Consider the following 15,704-nt stretch of genomic DNA (forward strand, 5'->3'; position numbering starts at 1 on the left):
GAGGGGGACAGCAGGGACCAGCAGCTCGCCGGGGAGCGATGGAGCATCAGGGGCTGCGGTGAGCTCCTTCACCCAACGCCCACCGCCGAAAACAGCTTCTCCGCCAGCCACCCCCTGTGCACTTGCTGGGCTCCGCATCCCCAGCCTGGCGAGGGGGGTTTCCTCCCGCGCTGACCTTGCTCCTGACTCCCACACGGAGCCAAAAGGACTTAATTAGCTGCTGTCTGCTGGGCTTTGGAAATTATCCTCTTGGCCGCGAAGTGCTGGTGATGGATGGCGAAGTGCTCTTGGGTCAAACAGTAGCTCGATGCTTTTCCCTGTGAAGGACGAAGTGCTTGCCCGGTTCCAAGGAACCAGCTGTGGATTTTTTTCTTTTTTTTTATCCCTCTGCTCTTCTGTTTGATGCCTTTTGGGGTCTCAGGCTTTTCCTGAGGACGGTTGGACCCAGCCTGAAGCACGTGGCGTTCACAAAGTGTCGATGCCTGTGGTGGGAGCTGGAGGGGCAAAAGCCTTCGGAGGAGCCATGGGGTGGAAGCCGAGTTGGCGATCGCAGTGCCCTGGGGTTTAAAACTGTCTCATCTTGTGCCATGGGTGTTGGGTGGCCTCGGGGAGGGGGGGTCCTTCTGCCGCGGTCGGCTGAGCACCCTTGGGCCCTGGCACATCCCACGTGGAGCCCAGCCCAGGTGGGGCTGGGGAGCGGGCGCAGGAGCCGGGGATGCCAAACCGCAGCGAGGGGAACGTCAAGACGGGGGAAAATGTCACCCTCAGAAACAATTAAACTTCTTAATAAAACCCGTTGCCTCTGCGAGTGCTCGATGTTCTTTTCCGTTTGCCTTGGCTCAGCCACACTTACATCATGGCCCTATCGCGGGGCTGCCGAGGGGATGCGTTTGATTGTACAGGAAACCAGCGCTTTGGCAAACTTCTCTGCCCTAACGAAGCCAGGCCAAGAGTTTAATGCCTTTGCTTTGCAGAAAAGTTCTCCCCTGTCCTTTCCCCCTTCCCTTTCTGCAACCCTTAACCATCACCGCCCGACTGCACGGCCAGGCGAGCTGCCCCTAGCATGCCTCCTGCTCCAAAAGCGACTGAAATGCAAATTAATTCCCCTTAAATCATGTTTTTTCATGTCCCTGGACTATGCGTTCCCTCCCACTCTGTAGACTTGATGCGAAGCACCGGAAGGTGCCGTGTGGAAATACAACATAAAAAGGATATTTATGTAATGGAAATATCCTTTTATTATTTTTTAAAAAGATTTAGACCATTATAAAAAAAAGGTGTCCTTTCATCTAAAAAGCACAGTAGCCTCATAAGCATGAATTCAATATAACTGTGTTCGGTGTGCAGCCACGGTGACTCAATGTCAAACTCACTGGTGTAACTGGTAGGATCTCTGCATAGCCCCGACTTCATTTCTCTGCACGGTGAGTCCCCCGCTGGGACAAACTTGCAGAAACCTGGTCAGAAACACAGAATTTTGGGTCCTTTCCTTTGAAACCCATTACTCAGCTCCGAAGCACCTCGGAGAGTTTAAGAACCGTGTTATGCCCTTGGGCAAAAGTATGAGAGAACAGCAAAGCCCAGAAATGCATGAAACTTCTCTTGATTGTTGGTTTGGTAAGGATGGGTTTTGGGAGACCCTAACAAAAGCCAACGTCAAGCTCGTTTGCATCAATTAAATGACCCCGGAGGTGCACGTGAGCAGCCGGTGGCTTAGGCTGGTTCCTGCGTGCCAGTGCAGCCCCGACGGTGTACACGGACACCCTGGAGCGTGGTGGGATGGAGGTGATGGTCTGCCCTTCGCCGCTGCTCATTTCAAGGTAGGTCCAAAGCAGAGGGTGACTCTGCTCTTCGTTTTCTCTGGGTAGAAAGTGGATCCTGCGGGTGCAGGGGGAGATCGGGATGTGGTTACGGTGCTGCGGCAGTGCCATACGTGGTGCCTTTGCTCCTCTGTGCACAGCGGACCCTTAGCAAGCAAACCAGCACAGGAGTAAGGCTGGTGTTACTGGGCACCCTGAGCTCCCCTGGATTCTCTCCCTGGTAGTTTCTCCTCCCAAGTCTGAGAGCTGCGGTGAAGCTGGGGCCGTGCCCCAGACAGCAGCAGCGCGTAGGAGCAGTCCTTGGGCAAATTATAGGGTTCCCACTCATGAGTCAAACCTGGATTTTCGGGCTAGCTGTGAGACCCATTGTCTCAGCTTGCTGGGGAGCCGCAGCGTACCTCTTCTGCTGAAAATACAGGACTATGGCTATGGGGAGACACCTCAGGTGATGGTCCCGTGGTTACCCCCCTCAGGGAGTGTGTAAGAAGCGATGCCGGCTGACACGGTGCTGCCACGTGTGGTATTCCCTGCGTCTGGCCTCGCCCCGGGCCAAACTGTTTTCAGCTACATGTGTGAATCACCGCGATGTCCATAGAGGAGAGCTGAGCTGTAAGGAGGTTGAATTGCCACGGGGAAGGCAGAGGCTTTAGGCCACTCAGACCTGCCACCCCCAGTGCACGCTGGCGATGCCGTGGCCAGTGCTCACACTGTGGCATCCTTTTTTGAAGCAATTCCCTGCCTGGGAGCTGCTCCTCTGTTAATCCCAGCCTGCGCGGACCTGCTGATGGGTGCCGGTGCTGCCCGTCCTCTGGCCCTGCGGCTGTGGACCCCGCTCCAGGGACGGAGGGGGGAAGCTCAGTCCTCGGATGTGGACCTTTTGGAGTTCATAACTAATATTTACTTCAAAGGCCGGTTGGCTTTAGTGTTGGTCAGTTGTATAGTCCCGGCTTGTTTAGAGACGGCGAGCAAACAGAAAGTCAGGCTGTTAAAAAGGGGAAGGGTGTGGGAGCTGTATTGCTATTTACCTGTGTAACCAGGAGGAAAACCTGCCTGTCATTCTTCCTAATAAATACAAACTGGAAGCACGGATAAACTCATGGGGATTTATTAGTTTGCTTTACCAAATGCAAATATTAAGACTAGTTGGTTCGGCCCAAGGGCTGCCTTTTGCCTTTTGTGTGCACTGCAGCGTCTGGCGCCTATGGGCGCTGATAAGGGTGTGCTCTATGCATAGCCAGTTATGCTCAAGGAGTTTCTTTTGAACTACTTCTGTCTCCCTTTTGCTCAGGCCTGATCCTGCGAGGGGCTGAGCACCCGGCAGGGATGCGGGGCGTAGCGTTGGCTGGGTTTGTCGTGCTCCAGCCTCCCCAGCCCTGACCTGCAGCATCTCCCTGTGCAGGGCGAGCTCCCTGCCGGCGTGCCCCGACCCGCCGCGTGCCCTGGGACAGTTTTCAGCTGGCGTTTGGAATTGTAGGGCCAACCTGGAGCAGGCGAAAGCTCCCTGTGCTTATTTTCACTGTAAAGGGTAACACACGATCCTGCCCTATCGATTATGGCCCTTTTTACCCCTCCATTGAAAGCAGCAAGAAGAGCTTCCAATCCAGCTTGGCTTGTACCTGCAGCCACGCAAGTCAAGCTGTAAAGAGCCCCTTTTTGCTACCCCAGTGGCAAACTGCTGCTTCTTTCCCCTCCCCATCTGTCCCCTTCCTAGTGCCTGCTCCCCTTTTGCTCATCCTGAGCATTGCTCAGAGCACATTTACAGCCGCCTCCACCCCTGGGTGCACCAGAGGCAGAGGGGGGCTTTGCAGCCGGCTCCTTCACCAGCAAAAACCCAACCTGCAGTTCAGTAATTCCCCGCAGGGTAAGCCCTCAGCCCGAGCCAGCTCCGTCTCCAGAGAAGACCATCCACGACCACACCAGGCGTGGACTGAGGTGCAGATGCTGTTAGGAGCAGGGATGGCTCAGGGCAGGGATGCGCCCCAGGGCTCGGGTAATCGAGGCTGGCAGCAATACCGCTGGGGACAAACGGACGTGAGCGATGGCCTGGGGAAGCCGGATTTGTTTTTCCTCAGGTTGCTAACGTGGGGATCCTATTCCGGAGAAGGCTCAGCGGGCGGAAGGCCCCTTCCTTGCTTTCATCCTACTGCTTGGGAAGAAGGGGGAGCAGAGTCCAGCTGGGATGGGGAAGGCTCGGGGACGGCAGGCAGTTAATTTTGTTTGCTTCACATTGAATAAATACAAAGTTAGAAGCCAGGAGCCATTGCAGGGAGGAGGAGGAGGAGGAAGCCAGGTGAGCAGCTGGGGGGGGGGAGCACAAGCCATCCCCAGCCATCCCCCCCACTTGCAGTTTTCCATTCTCATCCCTATCTCTGCCCCATTTCATCTGTCCCTGCATCATCTGGTGTGTATTTACAGGCAGTTAGAGATGCTCGTCTAGATGTTATTTTTCCTCCGGGGCTCATAAAAACCCATCTGCTGGAGCTGCCGGCCAGCTCGGGGGGAATTTCCAGGCCCTGCTTGGGTCCCGGAGCCGATGGTGTGCGGATTTGGAGGCTGTGTGTGCTTCGTTCCCGTGTTTGTTTTGACAGCTTAGCGGTGTCGGGCCGGGGCTGCAGGTGTGCGCAGGATGTGTCCCGCCCGGGATGCTGCAGGGGCACGCGGACAGGGACCCCGCGTCGCTCCGAGCAGAGCGCTCGGAGGCTTCTAGCAAACGCCGTCATGGCTGGGGCGCGAGTGGCTGGGCTTGTCTGAAGATGCAGTTTTTCCCATTTCTCAATTTTTTCAGATTTTCTTGCCTGCCTCCCCCTGCAATAGCGAAACACTCGCAAAACTTCAGAAATCTGCACAACAGTGGCTGGAAACAATAGTTTTCACTTCCTACACAATTCTCCGAGTGTGCTTGCGTGTGTCAGACATGGACCCTTCGCTTGAGCAGTTCACCTGGGCAGCTCAAGGCTTCTCTGCAAACAGGGAACCAAGGACGCAGCCCTTCGGCATCCTCCAGCTTTCAGCCTCGAGATGCTGGCCCCGAGCACCGCAGCGAGGTGACCCCGGGCTCTTCCCTCCTGGTCCCACAGTTTGCTGGAGGTCCCAGACCAGTGATCCTCCATAACGATGTGGGTTTTTTTGTGGGTTGTTTTTTTTTTAAGCTCTTTGGCCTTGCTAGAATAGCTGGCAGTATTGCGGGGAGGTACAAAAGCTCTTTAGGCTGGAGGCTCCATATTGCCTGTGCTTGCTTAGTACCAGATATATTAGGTACCTACAGAGTTCCCTGCAGTCACGCTATGCGAATGACAGTGATTAATAAGAACATTTGTGATTAATAAGAATATTTGTGATCACCATATGAGTTTGAAACAAGTCCTAGTTGCAAGGGCTATCTATGGAACAGCAGCTTCACCCTCTGCAAGATACACTTCTGGTTTGCACACAGCTTTGCTCACTTGTTTAACTCTTGCTTGTAGCAAACCACACCTTTGAGCAAGGCTGGGCACCTGGGGGCAATTTTTGACCCCCAACAGTTTCCCAGCTTTCTTAGCAACTCTCAAAGCCCGTGCAGGTGCCCCTAATTCTGGTACCAGTTACAAGCTGCCTGCAGAGGCTGAGCCACGTTTAGGTGATGGGGCTTTGCAGGAGAAGCAGCAGCTTGATGCAAGGGAGCCTGAACAGTTTTCTTTGCGCTGGAGGAGGGTGTTGGAGGAGGTGAGTGAGCTTGAACCTCTTGGTTTTTGCACGTTGCACCGGGCTCCTGGACTTGACTGAGGTCTGTGTAAGCTGCAGATAAATGGGGTTGGGGGTTACATGCCTCGGCTATCGCGTCAGTGTGATGTTGCCAAGTGATTTAGTGTGTGAAGAGGGCCGAACCCAGGAATGAAATAGCTGATTATTGTTTTTCGTTCTTCAGACAACACAGCTGAGCAAATCCAAGCCTGCTGTCTGTTCATTAAGGGACTAATCCTTTGTTTTCCCCTGGAAAAATGCTTTCCAGGAATCCCAAGACTTTCTAAGTAGGGCCAAGCTTAGAAAATGGAGGAAAATATGCCCCTTTCCCATTACATCAGGCATTTCTCAGCTATTTCTTCAATTATTTCCCCCTCTTGCTTGTCCATATGTGCTTGCCTCCTCTTTTCCACCTTCTGCACAGAAACTCCTCTGGGGAGGTCTGGTGTCCTACAAGGGACGAGCTGATGTTTCAGCTGCCCCGTGGGCAGGTCTCTCACCTCTGCCTTGCCGAAGACTTTCTTGAAACCCATAATAGTATCTTTGTCAAATTAGAAGGATGTGTGGGGCTGGGAACTGGGCTGATAAAAGATCCCTGCCCTGGTTGCAGCCGACCCAACCAAGGCTTCCCCAAAGAGTGAAGGACTGGGAAGGGTGGTCCATTCCCACTCACCTCCTGATGCAATTTGATGGCACTTGCAACGCGCTCTCCCCCATCACCTCTGAAAATAAGCACAGAGTATGAGCAGGCTGCCGTGTTGCCATGGGGATGCCTCTCATTTATCTTAATCCTAATATGCCTTCCTAGGGAGATGCTCCCCCGTCATGTTTTTAATTATAATAACTCCTGGGTTTTTAAAGCCCTAAGTTCCATGTGTATGGCACAGAGCTGGCCCCGCTCCATCCCCTGGGCTGCCCTGGCTGACGTGTCCCTGCCTGCTGCACAGCTCTGCCGGGATGGCCAGGGGCAAAGGGAGGTAAATATGGGGGCAATGTGTGAACTGAGTGGGAATATGGGGCGGATAGTCCCCTGTGGTGTTTTATTTGGCTTTTCTTTGCTAGTCAATGGGAAATGTTGTTCCAACTGGAGACTTGACATGGAATGGAGCAGCGTGTGCTCAGCTCTTACACCACTGGAGAGGAGAGGGAAGGCAAGGCAGCTGCTGGTGGCCTCTACCCATTTCTGGGTGGTGCCTTGTGTCCTCCTCCCACCGAGCTGGTGGCTCTGCAGTCGGCTGCAAACCGGGACACAGAGCTGAGGCTGCAATCCCATCCATACCCCCATTTCTCTGGGATGCTGTGGGACCGGGTGGGCTGCAGCCCAGCCCTCCCCTCCTGTTCCTCCTCCGGTACCCACCATGGTCAAGAACGCAGCCTGGCTTATCACAATGAGCTCCGCTCTGGTTTGGGTGGGGGTGTTTTGGGACCGTGTTTTGCACAGCTCACGCTGAGGCTCGGTGTGCGGTGCCATGCATCTCGATAAACCCCCTCCGTGGAAGGAGCGGCAGCGTTGAGGTGCCTCCAGACCCAATCCCGCAGGAATGCCAATTAGCCCAAAAGCTGCTTGGTAGCAAACGCTCAAAGCTAAGCTAGTTTTCCCCTCTAAGCCTTCGTGTTTTGGTTGCCTTCAAGGAGAGGAAATTCTCCTGCTGGAGATATCTCTGTTCCCTTCTAGCAGAGCAGTTTTCTGGTGCACAGAAGTCAAACCTTCCTGTTGTGAGCAGGATGCATTAGCCCCAGCTACAGCAGTTTGTTACTGCGCTCTGGGGGGGCTGGCCTTGCTCCCCACCGCTCGCGCGGTGCCTGGTGACATTAGCTGGGTGCTTGTAATGGCAAAACCTTCCCAGAGCATGGTCTGACGTTCTCCTCCTCCCCTTTAAATTAACGTGCCAGCCGTGTCTCACCCTAATTAAAACCAGCAAAGAGGACTGGTCCAGGACGTAGCTTTGGAGGCTGTAAAATTCTAGGACAGTTTTATGTAGCGCAATTAAAAGGAAGGTAAAAAAAATTGTTAAGAAATTAAACACTAATTACTTTTTTTTTTTGCCAGCTGAACTGTTTTGGCAGTGGGGCTGCAAGTGGGATGCAAAGACCCGGGATTGTTGGTTCTCTGCTGCCATAAATCAAATTGATCAAATGTTCCCTTGCTTTTTAGCAGTGTAACTCATCTGCTGTCAATTAGCCTAAATCACATTTTTTCAATTAAACAAGCTTAGAGGCCTGATAGTGAAGTCTGGTGGGGAGGGGGAGGGAAAGGCAAAGCCTAGTTGTAGGCAGCGAGGTGGAAATATCTTTTTAAAAGGTGTGATCCCATTTTAGTGTTTTCCATATAAAACGCGATATTACCGTCTGTGCTCTGGGGAGCAATAAGAGCTGGCAGCCCAGCTGAGGAGGGAGCCTGCGAAGCGGAGGGGACCGGCGTGGGCGGCCCCACGGCGGTGGCAGGTCCGAGGTGGCCCGAGGGATTAGATGGGGAATCCCAACCGGGATGCTTGCAGGTGTGATGGCGAGTTACCGGCTGCAAGAAAACTCCTTTGGGAGGAATTTCAGATGTTCCCTTAAACTCCTGCCCTAATTCCCCTCGGTGGGATAGAGGTTTGCAGACTTGCACGGTGTTTGCTGGGCTGGGCGAAGAGGCTGCCCGTGGGGCTGTGGCGCGAGGGCTCGTTTGTGCTCCAGGGAAGATGAAATTACCCCATCGTTTGCATGCAACCGGCAATGGGAATGGGTGGCTTGCATAATAGGTGGCATAATTTGTAAACCGCTGTTTCCTCTCCCTGTGTCTAGTCTTGCTTGCCGAATGTTTTCTTTCTTAATTGGAAAAGGAAAACAGGCTGTGAAGTATTTGGACAGGGATGAGGAAGGGCAGGGCTTGGAGTAAATGGCTCCTTTTTATACCTGCATCCACCCTGCACCTTAAAAAAAAAAAAAAAAAAAAAAAAAAGTAGACAAAACCTTCCCAGACTGGAAAGAAAGAAAAGGCTGGAGTGGGAAGAGGAGCTGGTCCTGGCCCCAGGAGCAGGGAGAAAGAAGCGTGTGTGGCCTGCTGATTAGTGTTTTAGTTATTAGAAATATTACCTGCCTCCCTCCCCTCCTCCTGGTGCTTGGTCCCTGCCGGACCCAGCTCGTGCTGGGAGCAGGCGGGGTGGCTGGGGATTGGGGTGGCCTCTGGTTTGGCCGGGGAGTGCTGGGTGCAGGGGAGATGCAAGCATGGGGGCTTCAAAAGTCCCTGCAGATATCTGCCTGTTGGAAATGGAGCTTCATCTCCCTGTGTTGCTTGTTCAAGGCTTTGCAGGAGCTGATGCTTCCTGGATGCTCTGGGGCAGGGGAGGACACTGGTGGTCCCTTCCACCTCTTCCTGCACCGGGGCAGGATGCATTCCCAGGACCTCCAGAGCCCCCCACGGTCTCATCCTGCGACGCCAACGATTCACCCGCTCGCTGCAATAAGGGCTCAGGCCTCCCAGTTCTGCCAACAAGCCCCTGCAGGTTACCCTGTTGGGAAAACCAGACTCATTTATTAATATACATAATGTTAATTGCTGTAATTTGAAGGCTGGCTTCCCACTCCTGGGGATGTGGGTGTGTGCTGCCGATGTGGAAATGTGTGGAGGAATGTTTCCCTGGTGAGCCCCTGCGGTGAGGGGAGGATGCTCCTGTGGTTATAATGGTGATGACCGGTTTGTATTGTGGGTTTGGGTTCATGTGCTAAAAGAACAATGAGAAAACAAGCCATATCTCCCCGTCTTTGGTATCTCCTTGTTGCAGGCTAAACGTACAGCCAAATGGATATTAAAATGTTAATTAGTATAATTTCCCACCACCACCTCCCCAGGCAAACCTGACAATTCAGAGCGTGCTTCGTTCTTCCTCCCTGCCCAGTTAACTGCCCTCAGTCTCCAAAAAGAGCTTTGCTGGCCACCTGGAAAAGCTTGAGCTGGGGTAGCCCAGGCTGAGGAGAGGCCCATAGCCTGCAGGAGGGCAGCGATGCCACCTCACCATCAATGCCAAAGGAGCTGGAGGTGTGGGACCGAGATGACCCTTGAGGCTCTGAGTCTGGTCTGCCCTTTGGCTTTGCCAGCACAGTTGTGTTGGTGAGGAGCAGAGGGAAGGAGGAGACTTGGCTCTTAGTTCTCAGCAGGGCTGGGTTTTTCTGACCCATCGATGAGGTTATGGGATGGGGCAGGACTGCTCCTGCAACGCTTATGCCCGTGGTCTCCCTCTTGCAGTAGCTGTTAGCCCCAGCTCTGTCCACGTCTAGGTGGTTGTAGCAAGAGCAAGTCCAAAGCTCTGCTGGAGATAAATCAGGCAGCAGGACCTTGGCTCCCTGAGGTCCTGAAGGACTCCGGGCTTTGTGTTTCTCATCCCAAGAAAGAAAAAGAAACCCACGGTCTTTATGGTCATCTGGTGATGCCAGCAGAAGCCTGGCTCAGGGCCTCTGTTCCTGCAAAAGCAACAAAGCAAGGTCCCTCCGTGCACAGGGTGTTTTGGGCTGCGCTTGGGAAATTGCTCCTTTGCCAGGAGCACGTGTGTCCTCACGAGCCAGATCTGCTGTTCCAGCTCTCCTGCCCTGTACCAACGTTTGCTTTGGAAAAGTAGTGCTGGTGGTTTCTGGAACGTGATCCATCTAACCCACCATCAGAAAACAACAAAACCAAACCTGTAATTGCCTTTGGTCTTGAGCAATTTGAGCTGGGTGTGAATTGGCCACGAAGGCTTGAAAAGCGCTGTGTGCTGCTGGGCTGCAGAGCCGTGCAGAGGCAGGAGCGCGGCCGTCAGCGGCAGAAGTGAGCGGATGGTATATGTGACCCAGGACCAACCCCCCTTTCGCTTTGCAGCCCTCCTTCGCTAGTCTGCATTACCCTGTATCCCAAAGTAAACCCGCTGATGCTCAGGGCTCCGCTGGCATCAAACCTAGCGTGAAACCCCAACTTGGCAACGGCTGCTGCTGCCTGCATTGGTGGGTGAACGGCGCCACGAGGCCTGGACCCAGCTGGGTGTTTTTAGCTCCTGTGGAGGATTATTAGAAGTGGAGAATTAAGCATTGCATTTCCTGATTTCTCTCCTTTCAGCAGGCTGGTGCGATGCTAGCAGCCCTTCCCCCTGCCTAGCCTTGCACAGTCATTAGAATTCCTTTTGGGAAAGGGGAGAGGGTGAGGGGGGAGTAAATCTGATTTAATTACAATGACACAACCTGCATGGCCCCAGCGGCTCGGTGGGTTTAATCTGATTTGGAGAGGGGAGGCGGTGCAGCGGCTGCCACTGGCATGAGTGCCTGCCACACATGACGGGCTTAGGGCAGCGCCAGGCGCGGGCTGCGCCGGCGTCCGGCAGCAGCGTGGGGAGACCCAGGCTGTGCACCCAGGGTGGTGGGTCCTGGGGACGGGAGAAGGATGGGGTCCTCAGCCTTTCACTGCAGAGAGCTGCTCGGGAGTGCTCTGCTTTCCGTTGTGTGCCGTTCTGGAGATGGTGGGGTCCAGGCGAAGAGATGGTTTGGTTGGAAGTGACTCATCTTGTGTCCCAAGGAGGCCAGAGAGCTCTGGGCTGGTCAGAAGCAGCTGCACAGTGTGGAGGTGATTAAACATTAAGCCCAAATGAAAGAGCTGCTCCTAGCAAATAATCTGGGAAAAAAAATTAGCTCCAGACATCCTAAAAAAGTTGAGGCATAAATGGATCCTGCAGCTTGCTCTGTGTCTGTCGAGGAAGGGACCTCTCTGGGTGCTAATGCTCCCTGCTGTGGTGGCTTGAACCGTGTGCTCTGGTCCATCTCCAGTTGCAAAGCTGCTCTTTGCAAACATGCCCTTTGGGATTCCTTGTCCTGAAGCTTAGCAGATTGCCTTGGGCTTTTAGCGTAACTGTCACTCAGCTTCCTCCTCACAAGTGTCCTCTCACAACTGAGAAAGGTCGTTGCTTCAGGGAAGAAACTGTCCCATACGCTGGCACCTGCCAGTGAGAGGTTACCTTCTAGGTGCTCCTGTCACCCAAGGGATGGTTCACATCAGCCGGTGTGGTAGTGTGGAGAGCTACCTTGGCTGCAGGTCTCCTTTCCCTCTCCTATGTGACTGTAGATGTCTTTGGGCAGTTAAAGGCGTTTCGGTGGCAAAAGAGGACAGGTTTTAGATGAAGTTGAAGGCATAGGTAGTTGGGAGAGTAGCGGTTACCCCTACATGGCAGCTTTGGGGAGGGAGAGACATGCCTCAGGTTCACCTGGTATGGGCTGCAGACTGCCCATGGTGATGTACAGGGTGTGGGGTCCCAGCTTTCCGTGTAAAGTAGGATGCTCTGCTCTGGTGGAGAGAATAAAAGATCCCAAGGGTGCAGTAATTAATTGCAACCTTCTTATCAGTGTCTTGTGATGACCTGCTGGCTATCCAGCTGATGAATTTCAGCCTGAATCTACCCAAATTGGGCTTCCCCTCCTGCCGGTGCACAAGGACGTGCTTCTGGGTGGCACTGGCTTTTTTCAGGACGTCAGGGGTTAATGGTCCAGTGACCATGCTGCGCTCCCCCAATATTCCCACACCTACCCTCCTCCAGGAGCCTACTGCTCCGCAGCTCCTGGGGCTGCAGGGAGGATGGGAGCAGCGGGACAGGGTGGAAATGTCACCTCCCACCCTGTCTGAGGCTTTGGCAAGGGGGAGAACACACCCAGCCGGGGGCGGAGGAGAGGCCAAGGCCAGATCCCGCAAAGGCTGGCAAAGAAGACTTTGGATAAGGGCAGGAGCGTGTGGGAGGGGACTCTAAATCCTGCAGAAGGTGACGGCTTGACAGCTCTGGAGCCCCGTCTCCGCTTGGCCCATGCAGTGCTGGCAGGGGCAGCGCGTTCTTCAGCGGCTGCTGTTTGCTTGGGCAGTGGTGTGTTTTGCTACCAGTGCACGTTTTTCTTGAAATCGCTCCGTTTAGGGTACTTTTCCGCTCTCCATGCAATCGCACTCCTTTCCCGGAGTGGCTCAGCTGTGCAGCACGGAGCAGTGTTGCTGGTTCTGTCCCGGGAGCGCAGGGGATACCTCTAACCTAATTTGCCTGGCTCTTTTTGGTCCTTAAAGGCTTATTTCCTCAGGACTGGAGCAGCTATTTTCCTTAGTGATTGAAAAAGAAGCCTGCCTCAGCAAGTTAGGTCTGCAAAAAAGAAAAAAAACCAACACCAAACTCAACCCCCCTGCTGCCTACTCTTCCTCTTCTGAGGCGCAAGAGCATCCTGGCTTTACTGAAGAGCTTTGCACCTCTGGGGACAGCATCACCACCGTGGGGGACCAAGAGGGGCCAGGGCTGACTGCAGGGGAGCTGATGTGGTGGCCTCCTGCCTTGAATCCTCAGAGCTGAGCATTGCAGGAGTGTCCTTGGAGGATGTGGAGCTGCCAGAGGGGTCTGAGATGCTGCCCCGGCTGTTTGCTGGCCAGGATGCGCTTGGGAAGAAATGTAGCAAATTGCAAACACCATCTGGAAGTGCTGCAAACCCCCAGGCCTCTGCTGTCTGGGTTGCTCAGGACCAGTAACGGGGATTTGTACTGAAAGTAAGTCCAGGGTTGGATGTGCAGGATGGAGCGGGGCCGGGCATGGTCTGTGTGAGCCGATGGCCGTGCCTGCCCTGCAGTTGTCTTGACTTTCTGTGCGGTGACGTTCCCCCATGAAGCATCTCTCCTACAACTGCTGGATCCTGATGGAGAAACCTCTTTCCTCCTGCTCTCCTGAGAAATGTCCATCTCTTGCATCCCAGTTCCCCCGCAGCATGTGGCTTTTCTCTGAACTTTTGCCTCTGTGCTTTCCGTGTGCTGCTGTGACTTCCCACTCTGGACTGTCACGCTTTGGGGACAGGCTGGAGCGTGCGATAGAGAGGGGTCTTCTAGGCAGCCCTTGAGCTGCGTTCCCACGTGCTTGAGAGGTCTTCCCTGGCGCGGCCGAAGGAGTGCTGCCAGGCTCGGGTATGTGCAAATCGCAGACCAGGCACTCCAAACCACGAAGTTTTTAAAAAAAAAAAAAAAAAAACAACACCCCAAAAAACCCCCAACCAAAACCAAATAACCCAATAATATATTTTGAGGTTCTTTTTGTTTGACTTCTGGGTTTTAAGCTTAAATTTGAGCTGCTTTGTTTTCTGTGCAGTCGGGAGGTCTGGGAGCCTTTCTGCAGAAGGAAAAAGTAAAATGCCCACCTCTTTGTGTGAGTCCTGCAGCGGCAGTTTGAGCGATGCTGGGGTGAGGGCAGTGGCCAGCGCTGCTGGGGCCCTGGCAAGTGATTTCAGGGAAGGAAAAGTGAGAGACCAGCTTTCTCATCATCTTTTTGAGTTGAGCCACATCTTGTTCGGAAAGTGCCATGACCCAATGCAAGCCTGACTTCCCAGATCACTGAGGTTTTGCATTTCTGCTTTAAAAATGCTCATTTTAATGCCCTCCTGGGGGGTAGCACCCTTATCCCACCCTTCCCCTTGAGTGCCAGAAGGTGGGAAACGTCCTTCCCTCTTGGTGGGACGATAGCTGGTGCTGGAGCATCCCTGGGGTGCAGGTTGGGTTTGGAGAGCTGCTCCGTGCCAGTGCCTGGGGAGACCTACGTGGGACCTAACCCAGTTTTCAAGCAAGGTGTTTCTGCTGACACAGCCACCATGTGCTTTAATTGTGGATTATTAAGAACTGCTTTTATTTTAAGAAACTGGCCCCTTGTCACAGTGCAAGTCCCCAAACCCTTCTCCCTACAAAAGGGGTGTTGTGCCTCTTACCTTTCTGCAGCATGCGCTTTAATTTCAGCTTGCAGCCCTCGCTGTGTAATCTAGAGGCGGGGGGAGCTTTCAGAGCGCTCTCACTCAATAACTCAGCCCAGCCTACAGCGCTAGTGAGGTATTTTACACTCCACCAAGGCAGATAATTAATCATTCCTGAAGAATGAAGAAATGTTTCTGGACTTCCCCCCCCCCCCCCCCCTCCTTTTTAAAGAAAAACAGGGATTTTGAAAACTTGATGCCCCTCTGAGAGGATGGAGGAAGGAGTTTGGGATGAGAGGTGCGAAGGTTGGCTGGCTCTTTGGGGAAAGTAATAGCAGGGTGCGACTGGCCAGGCTGGGGAACAAGTGCTTCTTGGTGTCCATCGGACTGTTGCTGTGGTGTGTGCACAAGGCGAAGGTGCTGCTGAATCCCAGGGCTGGGATGCATGGTCCCCCCCATCGCTCCTGGCTGACAGAGGAGCCCAGAGGACTGCTTGGTTTCCTTCCCTGCTGTGTTGATGCTGATGCTCTTGGTGGCTTCCAACCTGATTGCCCAGGGAGCATCTCTTTGACCTGCAGATGCCTTCCTTATAGTTCCGTGGCTAAGTGTTTACTTTTTCTTTTTTTTTTTTGCAGTCATTAAATTAAGCAAGGGTGAGTTAAAAAAAAAAAAAACCAAACCAACCAACCTGAAAAGAACCTTAAACATGGTGCAGAGCTCACCAGTTTGATAAGAGTGTTGCTTTTAAAGCAAACTATTCAGGAAGGTACATCATCAAATAAAGATTTCTTTTTACCATTCCCTTCAGCCCCTCTTTCTTCTATTTCTAGTTGTGGTCTGGACTTTAGAGAGAAGGAAGCCATTGTCCCCTGTCTTTTGGGAGAGCTGATTAGATTTGTACTTAGGTTGTGTAGGCAGGGGAGTGTTGGGTCAGCACACAGATACTTGCTAAAATAGTACAGTTGGGTCGTAATGTCCCTTGTCTCCTCTTTCCGTAGATCATAGCAATGGGAAAACCATCAGACAGTTCTGCTGAACAGTATCTGAAATGTATGGTCTATAATAAGAGTAAAAAAGACTTGGCTATCAATGATGTGTGTGTGGGCTTTTCCCCTCTGTACGGAAAATAAAGGGAGTGTTAGCACCAGGCTGGACAGGCCACGGCAGACCCTCAGCACAAGGGGATGAGTACGTACGTGGCTGTGGGAGCTGGCACAAGCTGCCTTGAGTAGGCTGTTGCTCATGACTTTCCCCACCAGCTCCTCCTTGGGAAAGGAGCCTGGGAGATGCAATGGATACAGGGCAGGAAAGGCGATGGTGTGACACAGCACTGAGTGGGCTTTGCGTTACCATTTAACGTAGGTATGTCTTTGGCTGTTGGTTTCACAGCAAGTCTCTCTGCAGTTTGTGAGTGGTACTGAAGAGCGCTTCTCCTTTGAGCAGTCAATTATACAGTGCCTTAAACTGCTA

At 53.2% G+C, this 15,704-nt stretch overlaps 1 long non-coding RNA gene across 2 annotated transcripts in view; it reads left to right on the top strand.

Annotated features, from left to right (window-relative positions):
• The first annotated feature begins 5,489 nt into the window (after positions 1-5,489).
• LOC127024027 (uncharacterized) overlaps positions 5,490-15,704 on the top strand; it is a 120,015-nt gene continuing 109,800 nt past the window's right edge. For both annotated transcript variants that reach the window (XR_007767512.1, XR_007767513.1), the window contains exon 1: positions 5,490-5,522. This is a non-coding gene — a long non-coding RNA (uncharacterized LOC127024027). The remainder of the gene's footprint in view (positions 5,523-15,704) is intronic.

The sequence above is a fragment of the Gymnogyps californianus genome, chromosome 19 (genome assembly GCF_018139145.2).
Source record: "Gymnogyps californianus isolate 813 chromosome 19, ASM1813914v2, whole genome shotgun sequence".
Taxonomy (NCBI): domain Eukaryota; kingdom Metazoa; phylum Chordata; class Aves; order Accipitriformes; family Cathartidae; genus Gymnogyps; species Gymnogyps californianus.